The sequence below is a fragment of the Tamandua tetradactyla genome, chromosome 12 (assembly GCF_023851605.1).
Source record: "Tamandua tetradactyla isolate mTamTet1 chromosome 12, mTamTet1.pri, whole genome shotgun sequence".
Classification (NCBI taxonomy): Eukaryota; Metazoa; Chordata; class Mammalia; order Pilosa; family Myrmecophagidae; genus Tamandua; species Tamandua tetradactyla.
Window position 1 is genome coordinate 64,127,096 of NC_135338.1, and position 20,369 is coordinate 64,147,464.

A 20,369-nucleotide genomic window follows, 5' to 3' on the forward strand; every position below is an offset into this window, starting at 1 on the left:
TTTCTGGAATGTTTGGTAGAATTCACATGTGAAGCCGTCTGGTCCTGGACTTTTCTTTTTGGGAAGCTTTTGAATGACTGATTCAATTTCTTTACTTGTGATTGGTTTGTTGAGATCATCTATTTCTTCTTGAGTCAAAGTTGGTTGTTCATGCCTTTCTAGGAAGTTGTCCATTTCATCTACATTGTTGTATTTATTGGCATAAAGTTGTTCACAGTATCCTGTTATTATCTCCTTATTTCTGTGGGATCACTGGTTATGTCTCCTCTTCCATTTCTGATCTTATTTATTTGCGTCCTCTCTCTTCTTCTTTTTGTCAATCTTGATAAGGGCCCATCAGACTTATTGATTTTCTCATAGAACCAACTTCTGGTCTTATTGATTTTCTCAGTTGTTTTCATGTTCTCAATTTCATTTATTTCTGCTCTAATCTTTGTTATTTCTATCCTTTTGCTTTCTTTGGGGTTAGTTTGCTGTTCTTTCTCCAGTTCTTCCAGGTGGACAGTTAATTCCTGTATTTTTGCCCTTTCTTCTTTTTTGATATAGGCATTTAGCGCAATAAATTTCCCTCTTAGCACTGCCTTTGCTGCATCCCATGAGTTTTCATATGTTGTGTTTTCATTTTCATTTGCCTCAAGATATTTACTGATTTCTCTTGTAATTTCTTCTGTGACACACTGGTTGTTTAAGAGTGTGTTGTCGAGCCTCCACATATTTGTGAATTTTCTGGCGCTTTGCCTATTATTTATTTCCAACTTCATTCCCTTATGATCTGAGAAAGTGTTTTATATTATTTCAATCTTTTTAAATTTATAGAGACTTGCTTTGTGACTCAGAATATGGTCTATCTTTGAGAATGATCCATGAGCACTTGAGAAAAAGGTGTATCCTGCTGTTGTGGGGTGTAATGTCCTATAAATGTCTGTTAAGTCTAGCTCATTTATTGTAATATTCAAATTCCCTGTTTCTTTATTGATCCTCTGTCTAGATGTTCTGTCCATTGATGAGAGTGGCGAATTGAAATCTCCAACTATTATGGTAGGTGTGTCTATTTCCCTTTTCAGTGATTGCAGTGTATTCCTCACATATTTTGGGGAGTTCTGGTTCGGTGCATAAATATTTATGATTGTTATGTCTTCTTGTTTAATTGTTCCTTTTATTAGTAGATAGTATCCTTCTTTGTCTCTTTTAACTGTTTTACATTTGAAGTCTAATTTTTTGGATATTAGTATAGCTACTCCTGCTCTTTTCTGGTTGTTATTTGCATGAAATATCTTTTCCCAACCTTTCACTTTCAACCTATGTTTATCTTTGGGTCTAAGATGTGTTTCCTGTAGATAGCATATCGAAGGATCCTGTTTTTTAATCCATTCTGCCAGTCTATGTCTTTTGATTGAGAAATTCAGTCCATTAACATTTAGTGTTATTACTGTTTGGGTAATACTTTCCTCTACCATTTTGCCTTTTGTATTTTGTATGTCAGATCTAATTTTCCTTCTTTATACACTCTTCTCCACAACTTTCTTCTCTGTCTTTTCGTATGTGTCTCTAGTGCTCCCTTTAGTATTTCTTGCAGAACTGGGCTCTTGGTCATGAATTCTCTCAGTGATTTTTTGTCTGAAAATGTTTTAATTTCTCCCTCAGTTTTGAAGGACAATTTTGCTGGGTATAGAATTCTTGGTTGGCAGTTTTTCTCTTTTAGTAATTTAAATATATCATCCCACTGTCTTCTCGCCTCCATGGTTTCTGCTGAGAAATCTATCCATAGTCTTATTGGGTTTCTCTTGTGTGTGATGGATTGCTTTTCTCTTGCTGCTTTCAAGATCCTCTCTTTCTCTTTGAACTCTGACATTATGACTAGTAAGTGTCTTCGAGAACGTTTATTTGGATCTATTCTCTTTGGGGTATGCTGCACTTCTTGGATCTGTAATTTTAGGTCTTTCATAAGAGTTGGGAAATTTTCAGTGATAATATCTTCCATTAGTTTTTCTCCTCCTTTTCCCTTCTCTTCTCCTTCCGGGACCCCCACAACACGTATATTTGTGCGCTTCATATAATCATTCAATTCCCTGAGTCCCTGCTCATATTTTTCCATTTTTTTCCCTATAGTTTATGTATCTTGTCGAATTTCAGATGTTCCGTCCTCTAGTTCACTAATCCTAACCTCTGTCCCTTGAAATCTACCGTTGTAGGTTTCCGTTGTTTTCTTCCATCTCTTCTACTGTATCTTTCATCCCCATAAGTTCCGTGATTTGTTTTTTCAGACTTTCCATTTCTTCTTTTTGTTCGTTCCTTGCCTTCTTCATATCCTCCCTCAATTCATTGATTTGGTTTTTGATGAGGTTTTCCATGTCTGTTCGTATATTCTGAATTAGTTGTTTCAGCTCTTCTATCTCATTTGAACTATTGGTTTGCTCCTTTGACTGGGCCATATCTTCAATTTTCCCGGTGTGATTTGTTATTTTTTGCTGGTGTCTAGACATTTAATTACCTTAATTAGTTTATTCTGGTGATTGCTTTCACTTCTCTTACCTAGGGTTTTCTTGCTGGATGAATTTGTTGTCTATCTGTTCTTTGACCTTCAGCTCAGCTTTTTCTGAACCTCTAGCTTAGGTTTTGTTTAACAGAGAATAATTTTTAGTTCTTGTTTTCTTGTTTCTTGCCCTGCTTGTATGGTGCCTTTTCCCTCCCCACCCTTAGGAGGGTCTACGTAGGTATTATAGACTCCAGCCGGGTTTTCCCAGACTAAACTGGCCTCCTATCAGGGACAAGGAGTCACCTGCTTCAGTTTTCCCTGAGGGTGAGACCCAGCAGGTTAAAAGAATTTCCTGTGAAGTCTCTGGGGTCTGTTTTTCTTATCCTGCCCATATGTGGCACATCTGCCTGTTGGTTGCACCAGCAAAAGATGTGGCACTTTTAACTTTGGAAGACTCTCCCTGCTGTGGGCGTGGTGGAGACAGAGGAGAGGTTGTAGGCTGGTTTTAATGGCTTCAAATTTCCAAGCCCTGGGGTCTGAATTCCTTGGGGGAGGGATTCCACCTGAGTTGGGCTTCACCCCTCTCCTGGGGAAGGCACAGTTGGGAGACAGCCCTGAAAGCAGCCCGTTTCTGCCTATGCCTGGGGCAGTTGCAGCCTGAGAAGTCCCGCTGCTGAATCCAGAGGCTACCAAGTCTCCATAGAGACACAGCCACTAAAGCCTCCATTTCCTCCCCTTTCCTCTTTTTCCATGAGCCCAATGAGCGACCTCTGCCTTGACCAGGTTTACAGTCTCTTTCCTTTCCTTCTGGGAAGCCGCCTGTGGGGGAGGGGTGCCGGGCACCGGCTGCCACGGCTTGGGGAACTCACGGTTTTGGGGAGGCTTGCAGCTGGTCCAGCTGGTCCTGACTGGGGTACGCTGTGTGTCCGGTCACTGACGTGGCTCTGGGAGCTGTTCTGTACTGTTTCTGGTTATTTAGTAGTTGTTCTGGAGGATGAACTAAAACACGCACATTGCTAAGCCACCTTCTTGACCCCTCCCTGTCCCCCCCCTCATTTTTGAAGAACAATTTTTTTCACTACTTCTTTTGTTTTGTTTTTGTTTTTAACATTCTTTATATATATATATTCATCATTGTACTGGTTTGTAATGATATATGTCCCTTAGAAAAGCCATGTTTTAATCCTAATCCCATTTTGTAAAGACAGCCATTTCTTCTAATCCCTGTTCAATACTGTATGTTCGAAACTGTAATGAGATCATCTCCCTAGATATATGATTTAATCAAGAGTGGTTGTTAAACTGGATTAACATGGTGATGACATGTCTCCACCCATTTGGGTGGGTCTTGATTAGTTTCTGAAGTCCTATAAAAGAGGAAACATTTTGGAGAATGAGAGAGATTCAGAGAGCAGAGAAGGACTATATAGCCACGAGAGGCAGAGTCCACCAACCAGCAACCTTTGGAGAAGAAGAAGGAAAATGTCTCCTGGGGAGTTTCATGAACCAGGAAGCCAGGAGAAGAAGCTAGCAGATGATGCCATGTTCGCCATGTGTCCTTACAGATGAGAGAGGAACCCTGACCATTTTCACTATGTGCCTTTCTACTTGAGAGAGAAACCCTGAACTTCATCAGCCTTCTTGAACCAAGGTATCTTTCCCTGGATGGCTTAAATTGGACATTTCTATAGACTTGTTGTAATTGCAACATTCTCAGCCTTAGAACTGTAAACTAGCAACTTATTAAACTTCCCTTTTTAAAAGCCATCCCATTTCTGGTATATTGCATTCCAGCAGCTAGCAAACTAGAACGATCATCATGATCATTTCTTAAAATATTTGCATCACTTCCGAAAAAGAAAACAGAAAAAAAATTCATTCGTGCCATACCCCTGACCCCTCCCTTTCATTGATCACTAGCATTTCAATCTATTAAATTTATTTTAACATTTGTTTCCCCTATTATTTATTTATTTTTAATCCATATGTTTTACTCATCTATCCATAAGGTAGATAAAAGAAACATCAGATACAGTGTTTTCACAATCACACAGTCACATTGTAAAAGCTGTATCTTTATACAATAATCTTGAAGGACAATTTTGCTGGATATAGAATTTTTGGTTGGCAGGTTTTCTTTTTTAGTACCTTAAGTACGTTATACCACTGTCTTCTCACCTCCGTGGTTTCTGCTGAGAAATTTACGCATAGTCTTATTGGGCTTCCCTTCTTTGTAGTGGATTGCTTTTTTCCTGCTGCTTTCAAGATTCTCTCTCTTTCTCTTTGACATCTGATATTCTGATTAGTAAGTGTCTTGGAGTATGTCTATTTGGATCTACTCTGTTTGGGGTATGCCGCACTTCTTGGATTGGTAATTTTAAGTTTTTCATAAGAGTTGGGAAATTTTCAGTGATAATTTCCTCCATTAGTTTTTCTCCTCCTTTTCCCTCCTCTTCTCTTTCTGGGATACCCACAACATGTATATCCATGTGCTTCATATGGTCTTTCAATTCCCTGAGTCCCTGCTCATATTTTTCCATTCTTTCCCTATATTTTCTTTTGCTTGTCAGATTTCAGATGTCCCATTCTCTGGTTCACTAATCCTATTTTCTGCCTTTTGAAAGATGACATTGTAGGTTTCCATTTTTTTTTTAAATCTCTTCTACTGTGCCTTTCATTCCCATAAATTCTATGATTTGTTTTTTCAGGCTTTTGATTTCTTCTTTATGTTCATCCCTTGCCTTTTTTATATCTTCCCTCAATTCATTGATATGATTTTTGATGAAATTTTCCATGTCTCCTGAAACATCCTGAAATAATTGTTTCAACTCCTGTATCTCATTTGAATTGTTGGTTTGTTCCTTCAACTGGTCCATATCTTCAATATTCTTAGTATGATTCACTATTTTTTGCTGCTGTCTAGGCATTTGATTTCCTTAATTAGTTTATTCTGGAGATTGTTTTCACTTTTTTACCTAGGGTTTTTTTGCTGGATGACTTTGTTGCCTATCTGTTCTTTGACATTCAATTCAGCTTATTGTAATCTTCTAGCATCGGTTTTGTTTAACAGATCAGAATTTTTCAGTTCCTGTTTCTTCCCCTGCCTGTATAGTACCTTTTTTTTTTCCTTTAGGAGCATCTACTTAGGTTTTATAGACTCCAGTCTGATTTTCCCAGAGCAGACTGGCCTCTTTCTAGGAGGAAAGAGTCACCTGTGTCAGTCTTCCCTTTGGGTGAGACCCAGCAGGTTGACAGACTTTCCTTTGAAGCCTCTAGACTCTGTGTTTTTCCTATCCTTCCCAGTATGTGGCGCTTGTCTGCCTGCCAGTTCCACCAGCATAAAGTGATGCAGTACCTTTAACTTCAGCAGACTTTTCCTGCTGGGGGCATGGTTGAGACAGAGGAGAGGTTGTAGGCTGGCTTTAATCACTTCAGTTTTTGACCCTGGGGTCTGAATTCCTTGAGGGAGGGATTCCACTTGAGCTGGGTCCCACCCCTGTCCTGGGGAAAGCACAGACTCCAGGGAATCACTTCCTTTCACCTGACCAGCCTCTTCAGACAAGCCAAATTCTGCCCTTGCCTGCGGCAGTTGGAGCCTGAGAAGCTTTGCAGTTGTGTGCAAAGTTAAGCCATAGAAACACAGCCACACAAAAAAAAATCCTTTTAAGAGCAGGACCCCCATTCCTCAGCTTTGCCAATCAGAAGCTTAAGTTGGTATAGTGCTCTGTGTCTCTCCAGGTCCCCTGTGTCCCCTCCTTTCCTTCAGAGCACAGACGCTTTCAAGTATTTTGTTCTGTCCAATCAAAAAAGAACCTCTGTTGTTGTTTTTGTTTTTCTTTTTCCATAAGCCTGGCCCTCTTCTGTGCTGGGGCAAAAACCAGCAACCTCAGCTTCTACTCGAGGTTCAGCTGAGCTGGGGGTCTATCTTTAGTAGTCATAATTTATTAATTAATTCCACAATTGAAGCTTGGTTGAGCTTAGTCCCTTGCTGCTAGTAAAGTCTCTTTTCCCCTCTGGGAAGCAGCCTGGGGGGAGGGGCACCAGCCTCGGCGGCTTGGGGGACTCATGGTTCTGGGTGGGATTACAACCAGTCCAACTTGTCCAGACTGGTGTATGCTGTGTGTCCAGTCACTAATGTGGCCCCAGCAGTTGTTCTGTAGTGTTCTTGGCTATTTACTAGCTGCTCTGCAGGATGAACTAAATTCCACACCTCAGTAAGCCGCCATCTTGGACCTCCCTCATCACAGAGTACGTTGAGCAGATAATTAAAAAGTATTGGCAAAGTCCCTTAAGGGATTAGAGAAAAAAATACGGAATAATTAAGCTTTAGCAATGGGGAAATTGCTGATACTATCTCAAACATTAAGGACTCCAAAGTCAATAGACCACACCCTTGATCTTGAGGCTTGCTCTCATGAAGCTTATTTCTGTAGCGGAGTTGCTAAGTCTACCTGTAGTTATGCCTAAGAGTTACTTCCAGAGGACCTCTTCTTGTGCTCAAATGTGGCCTCTCTATCTCTAAGCCCAACTGTGCAAGTGAAATCATTAACCTCCTCCCTACATGGGACATGACATCCACGGGTGAAAGTATCCTTGACAATGTGGGACATGATTCCCAGGAATAAACCTGGCCCTGGCACCATGGGACCAATAACTTCCTGAACAAAAGGGGGAAAAGAAATGTAACAAAATAAGATATCAGTGTTCTAAGAGTTCTCCTGGAGTTGAGAGGCTATTCTGGAGGCTACTCTTACACTAACTTCAGCTAGATATTGCTAATTATTATGGTTTGCCAAACCCTGAACAAAACCATTCTTGCCAACCCTAGGGAACACTAGGGCTCTTTCTGAGATTCTACAAATATCTCACGCACTAAGATTACTTTCCAGAAACTTACCACCTCCAGATGGGTTCCTAGGCCAGATAATTCCTGAAACCCAGAGGGACCAGCCTCTCCAAGAACATCAACTAGTTCCACCCACCTATCCTGTATTATTGACACCCCTTTCCAACTTAAAAAAATTAGAACTGGCATAGCCCAAATATCCCTAAATATTGGGAGAAGTATCAAAGAAGAAGGAGGAGTTATAATAGAGAAGACAGGATTTAACAAAAGAGTATGAGTGCTGAATCATTATATTGATATTTCTTTTAGTCTCCAGTGTCTTCAAGCAGCAAGAAGAAAAACCTAAAATTGTGGAACTGTAATCCATGCCAAACTCTGAAATTTGTCCTATAACTACTTGTCACAATGAACTTTGAAATTTATTGCTTTATTGTATATGTTATATTTCACAATAAAAAAATGTTTTAAAAAAATACTTTATTTCTCATTGTGGTAATGTTACCAGAGCTCCACAGACACCAGAGCTGAGCTCAGCTTCAGGTTCAGAGTCTCACTGCAAGAAAGAACTCAAGGACAAGAAAGCAAGTAGCAGTAAGTAGTGAAGTTTATTGACAAGTTTATTGAGAAATTAGCGGGGACATGCTCAAAAGAGAGACATGCTCCAAGTGTCTTATAGGGAGGTTTTGCTAACAGTGATTTTCCATTTCAACCTTTTAATGCCAGGTGTTTTCTTCGTTTAAAGGAAAGATAACTATCAGTACTTGTGATTTCCTGTCACATACTAAAAGTTTGTTCTGGACACATAGTTTGGCAATCTTTATGACCCAAGGCTTTCTGTTATTAACTAAGAGTTTGATTTTGGGTGCATGGTTATACAGGCTTTATGTTTTGGATGCTTAGGGAAAGCTTTTGTTTGGTGGTTTGCAATCGTGCATTAACTTCTTAGTTAATCCAAAAAGTTGGATAGGAAACCAGGGACCACAGCCTCGATGCCCTATTCTTGCCTGCCTCAGTTCCCCCCGAAAGAGTTAGACACCCTAATCTTACGGGGAGTCTGAGCAGTGACGGTCAGACTTCTGGAACTTCTTCTTACTGTTTTAAGGGAGTAGTCCCTGCCTGCCAAGGTGTAAAACTCTTTCTCTATTCTAGTAAGGGTGAGGGTAGATGAGTCCTGGTCCAGAATAGCATGATATTCATGGGTGAGCACAATGCTTGCAGCCCATCAGAAACAAATTTAGCTAGCAGGTTAACTATACATGGGCCAAACATAAGACTGAGAAGAAAAGGAATTATGTAAAGCATGCAACTGGGTGAGTGAATTTTGAAGACATTATGTTCAATGAAATGTCAGAAACAAAAAAGCAAATATTATCATTCCTCACTCAAGTGAACTAACTATAACATACAAACAGGAGAATAGAAATTGAGAGCATAGTTTATCAGGTTAAGGCCTATTGTTAAGGTTCCTAGGTTGTAAGCTCTTATAGCAGTCACTCTATTCCAGAGTTGTGTTATTTCTAAATTCTGAGATACTGAGCTACTTGTGTATAACTTGTTCCTTCCCTGGAACTTAGGGTATTTGTGTGACACATGAGACACAGAATTAGAGCCCTGAAGCTATGAAACCAAGCATTATCCCATACAGCAACTGTTTACATGCTGAAAAAGCAAACAGACCTCAACTAGAAATATGAATGAAGCTGATATGGATAGGACTAAGGTAAATCAGAATACAGGGGAAAGAATGATATCATCCATAATTTAAAACTTCAACTTCTATGTGAGACAAAAGGGAGAGATGTTTATTTGGTGAAAAATGTATATTTTGTGTAGTGCAATTCCTAATTTAACTTGTATGGTCAGTTTATTCAAGTGCCATAATTAAATGGAATCTGAAAAGGGAGTGAAATTTTGTTGGTTGTATAGGTCAATGTAATGCCCCAATACATCCCAGAGTAATTTGGGCAAAAAATTAAAAAGTATTTGCAAAGTCCCCTGGAAGGAGTGGGGAGAAAGGTGGAAATATTAAACTTCCCCAACTGGGGAATTCCTGATATCCTTACAAATATCAGGGACGACCAATTGAATAGGCTGAGCCCACAAACCTGGGGCTCACCCCTTTGAATTTTATTCCTGCAAAGCAGGAGCTAAGCCTACTTAAAATTAGGCCTAATTTTCACCCCCAGAAAATCTCTTTTGTTACTCAGATGTGGCTTCTCTCTCTAAACTGACTCATCAGGTGAACTCACTGCCCTCCCCCCTACATGGGACATGACTCCAAGTGGTGCAAATCTCCCTTGAAACATGAGACAGGACTCCCAAGGATGAGCTGGGACCCAGCATCATGGGATTGAGAAAGTCTTCTTGAACAAAAGGAGGAAGAGAGAAAAGTGACAAAATAAAGTTTCAGTGGCTGAGAGATTTCAGAGTTGAGAGGTTATTCTTATGCATTATATAGATATCCTTTTTTAGTTTATGGTATATTGGAATAGCTGGAGGGAAGTACCTGAAACCATTGAACTGTATTACAGTAGCATTGATTCTTGAAGATGTGTGTGTAACTATATAGCTTTTACAATGTGACTATGTGATGGTGAAAACCTTGTGGCTGATGCTCCCTCTATTCAGGGGATGGACAGATGAGTAAAAAAATAGGGACAAAAAAAATAAATAATGGGGGGGATAAGGGGTAAAAAGTTTGGGTAGATTACTTCCGGTAAGATGGCCAAATACCTCAAAATTAGCCCTGCTCCACAGAAAAGTTAGAGAAGGGACAGGAGGGTAACAGAGGTGGCCATTCAGGAGTACGGCTAACCTGGGAGAGCCTTCTGCACCACATGGGGCGGCCCTAGTTGCAGAGGCTGAGGAACTGAAGGACAGAAAGCTGGAGCCTGGAGTGGAGGGGTGGAGCCTGCAGGAGTGCACAGACAGGAGCCAGGGACTGGAAGTAAGCCAGGCCACATTCCTTGGGTGCGCTACCCTCACCAGCACAGTCCTGTGACCAGTGACTCACCCCACACCCCACGCTCCTGAACTCCATCACCTGCTCCCATTCCCTGTACTCCACCAGCCCCCAGTGCACATACCTGCCATACCCCCACCCCAAGTGCAGCCCAACTCACCTCTCCTGCACCCCTCCTGAGCACTACCTCTCCCTCCCTGTTTCCTGCAGGCTGTTTGCCAGCACATAAAGGCTGCGGGCACTAACCTCCATACCCAGGCTACCCCTGCACCCCCACCCATAGTATTGCACAGCCTCAGCCCACCCCACCCCCTGAGCTCTGAACATTAGTTTACAGCACTCCTAGGCTCAACCTGTGCACAGGCTCCGAATCATGTCATTCAGCTCTGGGAACTGTACATTATATCATCTTAGAACTGTGCATGTGCGCAGCCCTCAGCCTCACTTCCCAGCTCTGAGAAAGTGCTGACCTGTACAGCCAGGTCACATCTGCCCCACCCATGAAGGCATAACACTGACCTGCTACCACAGCTGTATGCATACGCACAAAGGACCCCGTGATTTAGACCAGCACACACCAGGATTATGCCCTCCAGACTGGTGCACCCATACAGCTACATCCTCCCTGGTCACTGGGCACCCACGTTCACAAGCATCAGCATAATATCCCCAGTCAACCTGTGCCTATACCTGCCCTGAAACAAATCACCGGACTGAGTGCCCCACCCAATACCGTGCTCTCTGCTGTACAACAATCCTGCAAACACAAGACCTAAGACTACTGAAAGAAATCAATTTCCAAAGTAAATCAATCAAGATATTTACATGCCATGAAAACAGCGGAAGATCATTAAGCATATCACAATGCAAACAGATATAGCCCTGCCTAATGACCAAATTAAAATACCAGAGGATACACAGATGTTGGAACAACTAATCATTGAAGATGAATGTATAATGATATAGCTTTCACAATGTGACTGTGTGATTGTGAAAACCTTGTGCCTGATGCTCCTTTTATCTACCTTGTCAACAGATGAGTATAATGTATGGAATAAAAATAAATAATAGGGGGAACCAATGTAGATAAATTTAATTTGAAATGCTAGTGATCACTGAAAGAGAGGGGTAAGGGTTATGGTATGTATAAATTTTTTTCTGTTTTCATTTTATTCCTTTTTCTGAATAGATGCAAATGTTCCAAGAAATGATCATGATGATGAATATGTAACTATGTGATGATATTGTGAATTACTGATTATATGTGTAGAATGGGATGATCAAAATAGAAATGTTTGCATTTGTTTGTTTGGTGTTTTTTTGGTATTTAAAAAAATAAAATAAAAAATAAAATTAAACAAAATACCACCCGTCTACGTGGGACATGACTCCCAGGGGTATGGACCTTCCAGGCAACATGGGACAGAAATCCCAGAATGAGCTGAGACTCAGCATCAAGAGATTGAGAAAAACCCTAGAATGAGCTGAGACTCACATCAAGGGATTAAGAAAACCTCGATCAAAAGGGAGAAGAGTGAAATGAGACAAAGTGTCAATGGCTGAGAGATTCCAGAGTCGAGAGGTTATCCTGGAGGTTACTCTTACGCATTAAGTAGATATCACCTTGTTATTCAAGATGTAATGGAGAGGCTGGAGGGAACTGCCTGGAAATGTACAGCTGTGTTCCAGTAGCCGTGTTTCTTGATGATGATTGAATAATGATAAAGATTTCACAATGTGACTGTGTAGTTATGAAAACCTTGTGTCTGATGCTCTTTTTATCTACCATGTCAACAGATGAGTAGAACATATGGAATAAAAATAAATAATAGGGGGAACAAATGTTAAAATAAATTTAGTTTGAAATGTAAATAAATAAATAAATAAATAAAATTAAAAATTAAAAAAAAGACACAGATTGGCAGAATGAATTAAGAAACATAATCAAGCTATATGCTGCTTACAAGAGATTCATCTTAGACATAAGGATACAAATAAATTTGAAGTGAAAAGATGGAAAAAGATTTTCCACCCAAGATGTAACCAAAAGAAAGCAGGAGTAGCTATACTAATATCGGACAAAATTGACTATAAATGTAAAGAAATCATAAGAGACAAAGAAGGACACTATTTACTAATTAAAGGGTCAATTCACCAAGAAGATATAACAATCATAAATGTTTATGCTCCCAACCAAGGAGCTCCAAAATACATGAGACAGTCATTGGCAAAACTGGAAGGGAGCAATAGATGTTTCCACAAGAGCAGTTGGAGACTTCAATACACCACTCTCCTCTATAGATAGAACAACCAGATAGAAGATCAACAAGGAAATAGAGAAGTTAAAAAACTTGACAAATGAATAGACCTTACAGACATATATAGGTCATTGTACCCCAAAGCACAAGGATATACATTCTTTTCTAGTGCTCATGGAACATTCTCCAAGATAGATCACATGCTGGAGCACAAAAGGGGTCTTTATAAATTTAAAAACATTGAAGTTATTCAAAGCACTTTCTCTGATCACAATGGGATGAAGCTGGATCTCAATAACCACCAAAGAAAGAGAACATTCACAAACATATGGAGATTAAATAACACTCTTAAACAACCAGTGGGTCAAAGAAGAAATTGCTAGAGAAATTAGTAGCTATATGGAGATGAATGAAAATGAGAATACAACTTATCAGAGCTTATGGGATGCATCAAAGGCTGTGCTGAGAGGGAAATTCATTGCCTTAAATACCTATATTATAAAACAAGAAAGAGCAAAAATCTAGGGCTTAACAGAACACCTGGAGGAACCTGAGAAAGGACAGCAAACTAACACCAAAGCAAATGGAAGAAGAGAAATAACAAAGATTAAAGCAGAGATAAATGAATGGGAGAACAAAAGAACAATAGAAATAATCAATAAAACCAAAAGTTGATTCTTTGAGAAAATCAATAAAATTGATGGACCACTAGTAAGACTTGAAAAAGAAAAAAAAGAGAGAGGATGCAAATAAACAAAATCAGAAATGAGAAGGGGTGCATTACCACAGACCCTGAAGAAATAAAAGAAATATATGAGGATACTATGAACAACTATAGGCCAACAAACTAGACAACTTAGATGAAATAGACAAATTCCTGGAGACACACAAACAAGCTACACTGACTCAGGAAGAAATAGAAGATCTCAACAAACCATTCACAAGTAAAGAGATTCAATCAGTCATCAAAAACTTTCCTACAAAAAAAAGCCCAGGGCCAGATGGCTTCAGAGGGGAATTTTATCAAACATTCCAAAAAGAACTAACACCAATCCTGCTCAAACTTTTCCAAAAAATTGAGGAAAAAGGAACTCAACCTAATTCATTTTATGAAGCTAATATCATTTTAATACCAAAACCCAGCCAATCTCCTAATGAGCATAGATGCAAAAATTCTCAATAACATATCAGCAAATTGAATCCAACAACATATTAAAAGAATTATACACCATGACCAAGTGGGGTTTATACCAGAAATGCAAGGATAGTTCAATACAAGAAAATCAGTTGATGTAAAAGAACACATAAACAAATCACAAGGGAAAAAAATCACATGATCATCTCGATTGATGCTGAAAAAGCATTCGACAAAATTCAGCATCCTTTACTGATAAAAACTCTCCAAAAGACAGGAATCGAAGGTAACTACCTCAATATGATAAAGGGATTATATGAAAAACCGATAGCCAGCATTGTACTCAATGCAGAGAGACTGAAAGCTTTCCACCTAAGATCAGGTACAAGACAAGGATGCCCACTGCCACCACTATTATTCAACACTGTGCTAGAAGTTCTAGCTAGAGCAATCAGGCAGGACAAAGAAATAAAAGGCATCCAATTTGGAAAGGAAGAAATAAAGCTCTCATTATTTGCAGATGATATGATACTATATTGGAAGATCCTGAGAAATCTACAGCAAAGTAACTTGAGCTAATAAACAAATTCAGCAAAGTGGCAAGATATAAAATTAATGTGCAAAAATCAGTAACATTTCTATACACAAGCAATGACCTAGCTGAGGAATCACTGAAGGAAAAAATTTCATTCAAAATAGCAACTAAAAGAATGAAGTACTTAGGGGGCAGGCCACGGTGGCTCAGCAGGCAGGAATGCTTGCCTGTGATGCCAGAGGACCTGGGTTTGATTCTCGGTGCCTGCCCATGTAAAAAAAAAAAAAAAAGAAAGAAAGAAAGAAAGAAAAAAAAAGAATGAAGTACTTAGGAATGAACTTAACTAGGGACGTAAAGGACTTGTACATAGAAAACTACATAATATTGTTAAAAGTAATCAAAGGAGATCTAAATAGGTGGAAACCATTCCTTGCTCATGAATAGGAAGACTAAATATAGTTAAGATGTCAGTTCTCCCCAAACTGATCTACAGATTCAACACAATACTAATCAAAATTTCAACAACCTACTTTGAAGATCTGGAAAAGCTAATTACCAAATTCATCCGGAAGGGAAAGAGACCCCGAATAGCTAAAAGCATCCTAAAAAAAGATGAATGAAGTGGGAGGGTTTTCACTCCCTGACTTTAAAACTATTATAAAGCACATTGGTCAAAACAGCATGGTACTGTAGTTCTGGGTAAAGATGGCGGCTTAACAATGCGCGCATTTTAGTTTGTCCTCCAGAACAACTACTAAATAACCAGAAACAGTACAGAACAGCTCCTGGGGCCACGTCAATGACCAGAAACACAGCATACCCCAGTCTGTACCAGCTGGACCGGCTGCAAGCCCCCCCAGAACCATGAGTTCCCAAAGCTGTGGCGGCCAGCACACCTCCTCCACAGGCTGCTTCCCAGAGGGGAAAGGAAAGAAACTTTTCAGCAGCAGGGACTGAGCCCAAACAAATGCCAATTGTGGAATTAATTAACAAGTTCTGACAACTAAAAATAGGCCCCCAGCTTAGGTGAACCTGGTCAAAGTGGAGATTGCTCATATTTGTCCCAGTGACAAGGGGGCAGGACTGACAGAAAAAGGGGGGAAAAAAAGAAGGAAACAGCTTTTTGCGGCTGTGTTTCTACAAAGGCTTAACTGCCTCTGGATACAGCGGCAGGACTTTTCAGGCTGCAACTGCCCCAGGCATAGGCAGAAGTGAGCTCTTTTGGGGGCTTGTCTGGAGCCTGTGCCTTCTCCAGGGGAGGGGTGAAGCCCAACTCAGGTTGAATCCCTCCCTCAAGGAATTCAGACACCAGGGCTTGGTAATTTGAAGCCATTAAAGCCAGCCTACAACCTCTCCTCTGTCTCCACCACGCCCCCATCAGGGAGAGTCCACCAAAGTTAAAGGTATCACATCATCTTATGCTGGTGGGACCTGTAGGCAGACGAGCACCACATATTGGACAGGATACGAGAAACAGAATCCAGAGACTTCACAGGAAAATCTCTCAACCTGCTGGTTCTCACCCTCAGGGAAAACCAACACAGGTGACTCTTTCCTCCTGATAGGAGGCCAGTTTGGTCTGGGAAAATCTGGCTGGGGTCTATAATATCTAAGTAGACCCTCCTAAGTGTGTGTGTGGGGTAAAGGCACCATACAAGCAGGGCAAGAAACAAGAAAACAAGAACTGAAAAATTCTCCCCTGTTAAACAAAACCTAAGTCCAGATAAAGCTGAACTGAGTGTCAAAGAACAGACAGACAACAAATTCATCCAGCAAGAAAACCCTAGGTAAAAGAAGTGAAAGAAAACTCCAGAATTAACTAATTAAGGTAATTAAATGCCTAGACACCAGCAAAAAATAACAAATCACACTAGGAAAATTGAAGATATGGCCCAGTCAAAGGAGCAAACCAACAATTCAAAGGACATACAGGAGCTGAAACAATTAATTCAGAATATACGAACAGACATGGAAAACCTCATCAAAAACCAAATCAATGAATTGAGGGAGGATATAAAGAAGGCAAGGAATGAACAAAAAGAAGAAAGCAAAGTCTGAAAAAACAAATCATAGAACTTATGGGAATGAAAGCCAAGGTAGAAAAGATGAGAAAAAAAAAAAAAAAATGGAAACCTGCAATGGTAGATTTCGAGAGACAGAGCATAGGATTTCTGAACAGGAGGATGGAATATCTGAAATCCAGCAAGAAAAAGAAAATATAGGGGAAAAAATGGAAAAATATGAGCAGGGACTCAGGGAATTGAAAGACAATATGAAGCGCATGAATATACATGTTGTGGGTTTCCCAGAAGGAGAAGAGAAGGGAAAAGGAGGATAAAAACTAATGGAGGAAATTATCACTGAAAATTTCCCAACTCTTATGAAAGACTTAAAATTACAGACCCAAGAAGTGCAGTGTACTCCAAAGAGAATAGATCCAAGTAGACATAGTCCAAGACATTTAATAATCAGAATGTCAGAGGTCAAAGAGAAAGAGAAAATCTTGAAAGCAGCAAGAGAAAAGCAATCCATCACATACAAGGGAAGCCCAATAAGACTAAGCGCAGATCTCTCAGCAGAAACCATGGAGGCAAGAAGACAGTGGGATGATATATTTAAATCATTAAAAGAGAAAAACTGCCAACCAAAAATTTTATATCCAGCAAAATTGTCCTTCAAAAATGAGGGAGAAATTAAAACATTTTCAGACAAAAAATCACTGAGACAATTTGTGACTAAGAGACTGGCTCTGCAAGAAATACTAAAGAAAGCACTAGAGACAGATACGAAGACAGAAGAGAGAGGTGTGGAGAAGAGTGTAGAAAGGAAGACTATGAGTAAAGGTAAAAAGAAGGAAAATTAGATATGACATATGAAATCCAGAAGGCAAAATAGTAGAAGAAAGTACTACCCATGCAGTAATGACATTGAATGTTAATGGATTAAACTCTCCAATCAAAAGACACAGTCTGGCAGAATGGATTAAAAAACAGGACCCATCTAAATGCTGTCTCTACTCAAAGGACATGAGGGCAAGGACACAAATGGACATTTACACACCAATGTTTATAGCAGCATTATTTACAATTACCAAGAGATGGAGGCAGCCAAAATGTCCATCAACAGACAGTTGGCTAAACAAACTGTGGCATTTACATAAAATGGAATATTATGCAGCTGTAAGACAGAATAAAGTTAGGAAGTATGTAACAACATGAATGGACCTTAAGGACATTATGCTGAGTGTGATTAGCCAGAAACAAAAGGACAAATACTGTATGGTCTCACTGACATGAACTGACATTAGTGAATAAACTTGGAATATTTCGTTGGTAACAGAGACCATCAGGAGATAGAAATAGGGAAAGATATTGAGTAATTGGAGCTGAAAGGATACAGATTGTGCAACAGGACTGAATATAAAAACTCAGAAATGGACAGCACAATACTACCTAACTGTAATATAATTATGTTAAAACACTGAATGAAGCTGCATATGAGAATGATAGAGGGAGGAGGGCTGAGGCATAAATGAAATCACAAAGAAAGATAGACAATAAAGATTGAGATGGTGTAATCTCAGAATGCCTAGCATGTATAATGATAGTGACTAAATGTACAAATTTAAAAAATGTTTTTGCATGAGGAAGAACAAAAGAATGTCATTACTGCAGTGTCCTGAAAATAGATGGTAATTAATATTTTAAAATTTCAACTTATGTGTGAGACTAAAGCAAAAAATGTTTATTTGGTATAAATTATACCTTGACTAGTGCATCTCCTAATATAACTTATGTAGATAGTTGATTGAACACCTTAAGTACATGGAACTTTGTATAGGACATGAGATTTTGTTGGTTTGTCCATGTGATGCCCTGATGAATCCCAGAGTGATTTGATTAGTGAGTGGAAAAATGTTTGCAAAGTCCCCTTCGGGGAATGGTGAGAACAGGGGAAAACTCAACTTCCCCAAGTTGAATTCTTGATATTCTCATAAGCAGTGTGGGCAACAACAGCTATAGTCTGAGCCCCCAGTCTTGGAGTTTGTTCGTATGAAACTTAACCCCACAAAGGATAGGTCAAGCCTACTGAAAATTAGGCCTAAGTGTCACCCTCAAGAGAACCTCTTTTGTTGCTCAGATGTGGCCTCTCTCTCCAGCCGACACAGCAAGCAGAATCACCACCCTCCCCCTGTCTACATGGGACATGACTCCCAGGGATGTGGACCTTCCTGGCAACGTGGGAATGAAATCCCAGAATGAGCTGAGATTCAGCATCAAGGGATTGAGAAAAACTCTGGAATGAGCTGAGACCCAGCATCAAGGGATTGAGAAAACCTTCTCGACCAAAAGGGGGAAGAGTGAAATGAGACAAAATAAAGTGTCAATGGCTGAGAGAGTCCAAACAGAGTTGAGAGGTTATCCTGGAGGTTATTCTCACACATTAAGTAGATTATCACCTGTTAACCAAGATGTAATGGAGAGGCTGGAGGTAACTGCCTGAAAATGTAGAGCTGTGTTCCAGTAGCCATGTTTCTTGATGATGATTGTATAATGATATAGCTTTCACAATGTGACTGTGTGATTGTGAAAACCTTGTGCCTGATGCTCTTTTTATTTACCTTGTCAACAGATGAGTAGAACATATGGAATAAAAATAAATAATAGGGGGAACAAATGTTAAAATAAATTTAGTTTGAAATGCTAGTGATCAATGAAAGGCAGGGGTAAGGGGTATGGTATGTAAATTTTTTTTTTGTTTTTGTTTTATTTTTCTGTTGCCTTTTTATTTCTTTTTCTGAATTGATGCAAATGTTCTGGGAAATGACCATGATGATGAATATGCGACTATGTGATGATATTGTGAATTGCTGAGTGTATGTGTTGGGAATGTTTGTGTTTCTTGTAATTTTTTTTTAATTAATAAAAAATTAAAAAAAAACATTCGGGACACCCAAAAAAAAAAAAAAACAACAGCATGGTACTGGCACAAAGATAGAAGCATTGACCAATGGAATAGCATCGAGAGTGCAGAAATAGACCACCAAATCTATGGTCAACTGATTTTTGACAAGGCCCCCAAATCCTCTGAACTGGGACAAAATAGTCTTTTCAATAATTGGGCATGGAAAAACTGGATATCAATAGCCAAAAGAATGAAAGAGGACCCCTCTCTTACACCCTACACAAAAGTGAACTCAAAGTGGATCAAACACCCAGTAATAGGAGGTAGCTTCCTAAACTTTACACCCAAAGCGCAAGCAACAAAAGAAAAAATAGATAAATGGGAACTCCTCAAAATCAAATGCTTCTGCACCTCAAAAGACTTTGTCAAAAAGGTGAAGAGGCAGCCAACTCAATGGGAGAAAATATTTGAAAATCACATATCAGACAAAGGTTTGATTTCCTGTATATACAAAGAAATCATACAACTCAACAACAAAAGAACAAACAATCAATTATAAAATGGGCTAAATATACAAATAGGCATTTTTCTGAAGAGCAAATACAGATGGCTCAAAAGCACATGAAAAGGTGCTCGTTTTCACTGGCTATAAGGGAAATGAAGATCAAGACTACAATGAGATACCACCTCACACCTATGAGAATGGCTGTTATTAAACGAACATGATGAAGAGGATGTGGAGAAACTGGGACACTTATGCACTGCTGGTGGGAATGTATAATGGTGCAGCCACTATGGAAGACTGTTTGGCGGTTCCTTAGGAAACTAAACGTTGAGTTCCCCTATGACCCAGCAATAGCACTACCTGATATATAACCGGAAGAGCTGAAAGCAATGACACAAACAGACATTTGCACACTGATATTCATAGCAGCACTATTCACAATCGCCAAAAGATGGAAACAAACCAAATGCCTATCAACAGATGAATGGATCAACAAAATATGGTATGTACATACGATGGAATATTATACAGCAGTAAAACAAAATGATGTCCTAAAGCACGTAATAAGATGGATGAGCCTTGAGGACATAACACTGAGTGAAATTAGCCAGACACAAAAGGATAGATGCTATATGATTCCACTTTTATGACCAGTATAATCAGAAGCTTCTAATATAGAATATTAGGGACTTAGAGATACATAAAAGCTAGAGATGAGTAAACCTTTAGCTAATGAGGTTGAACTCC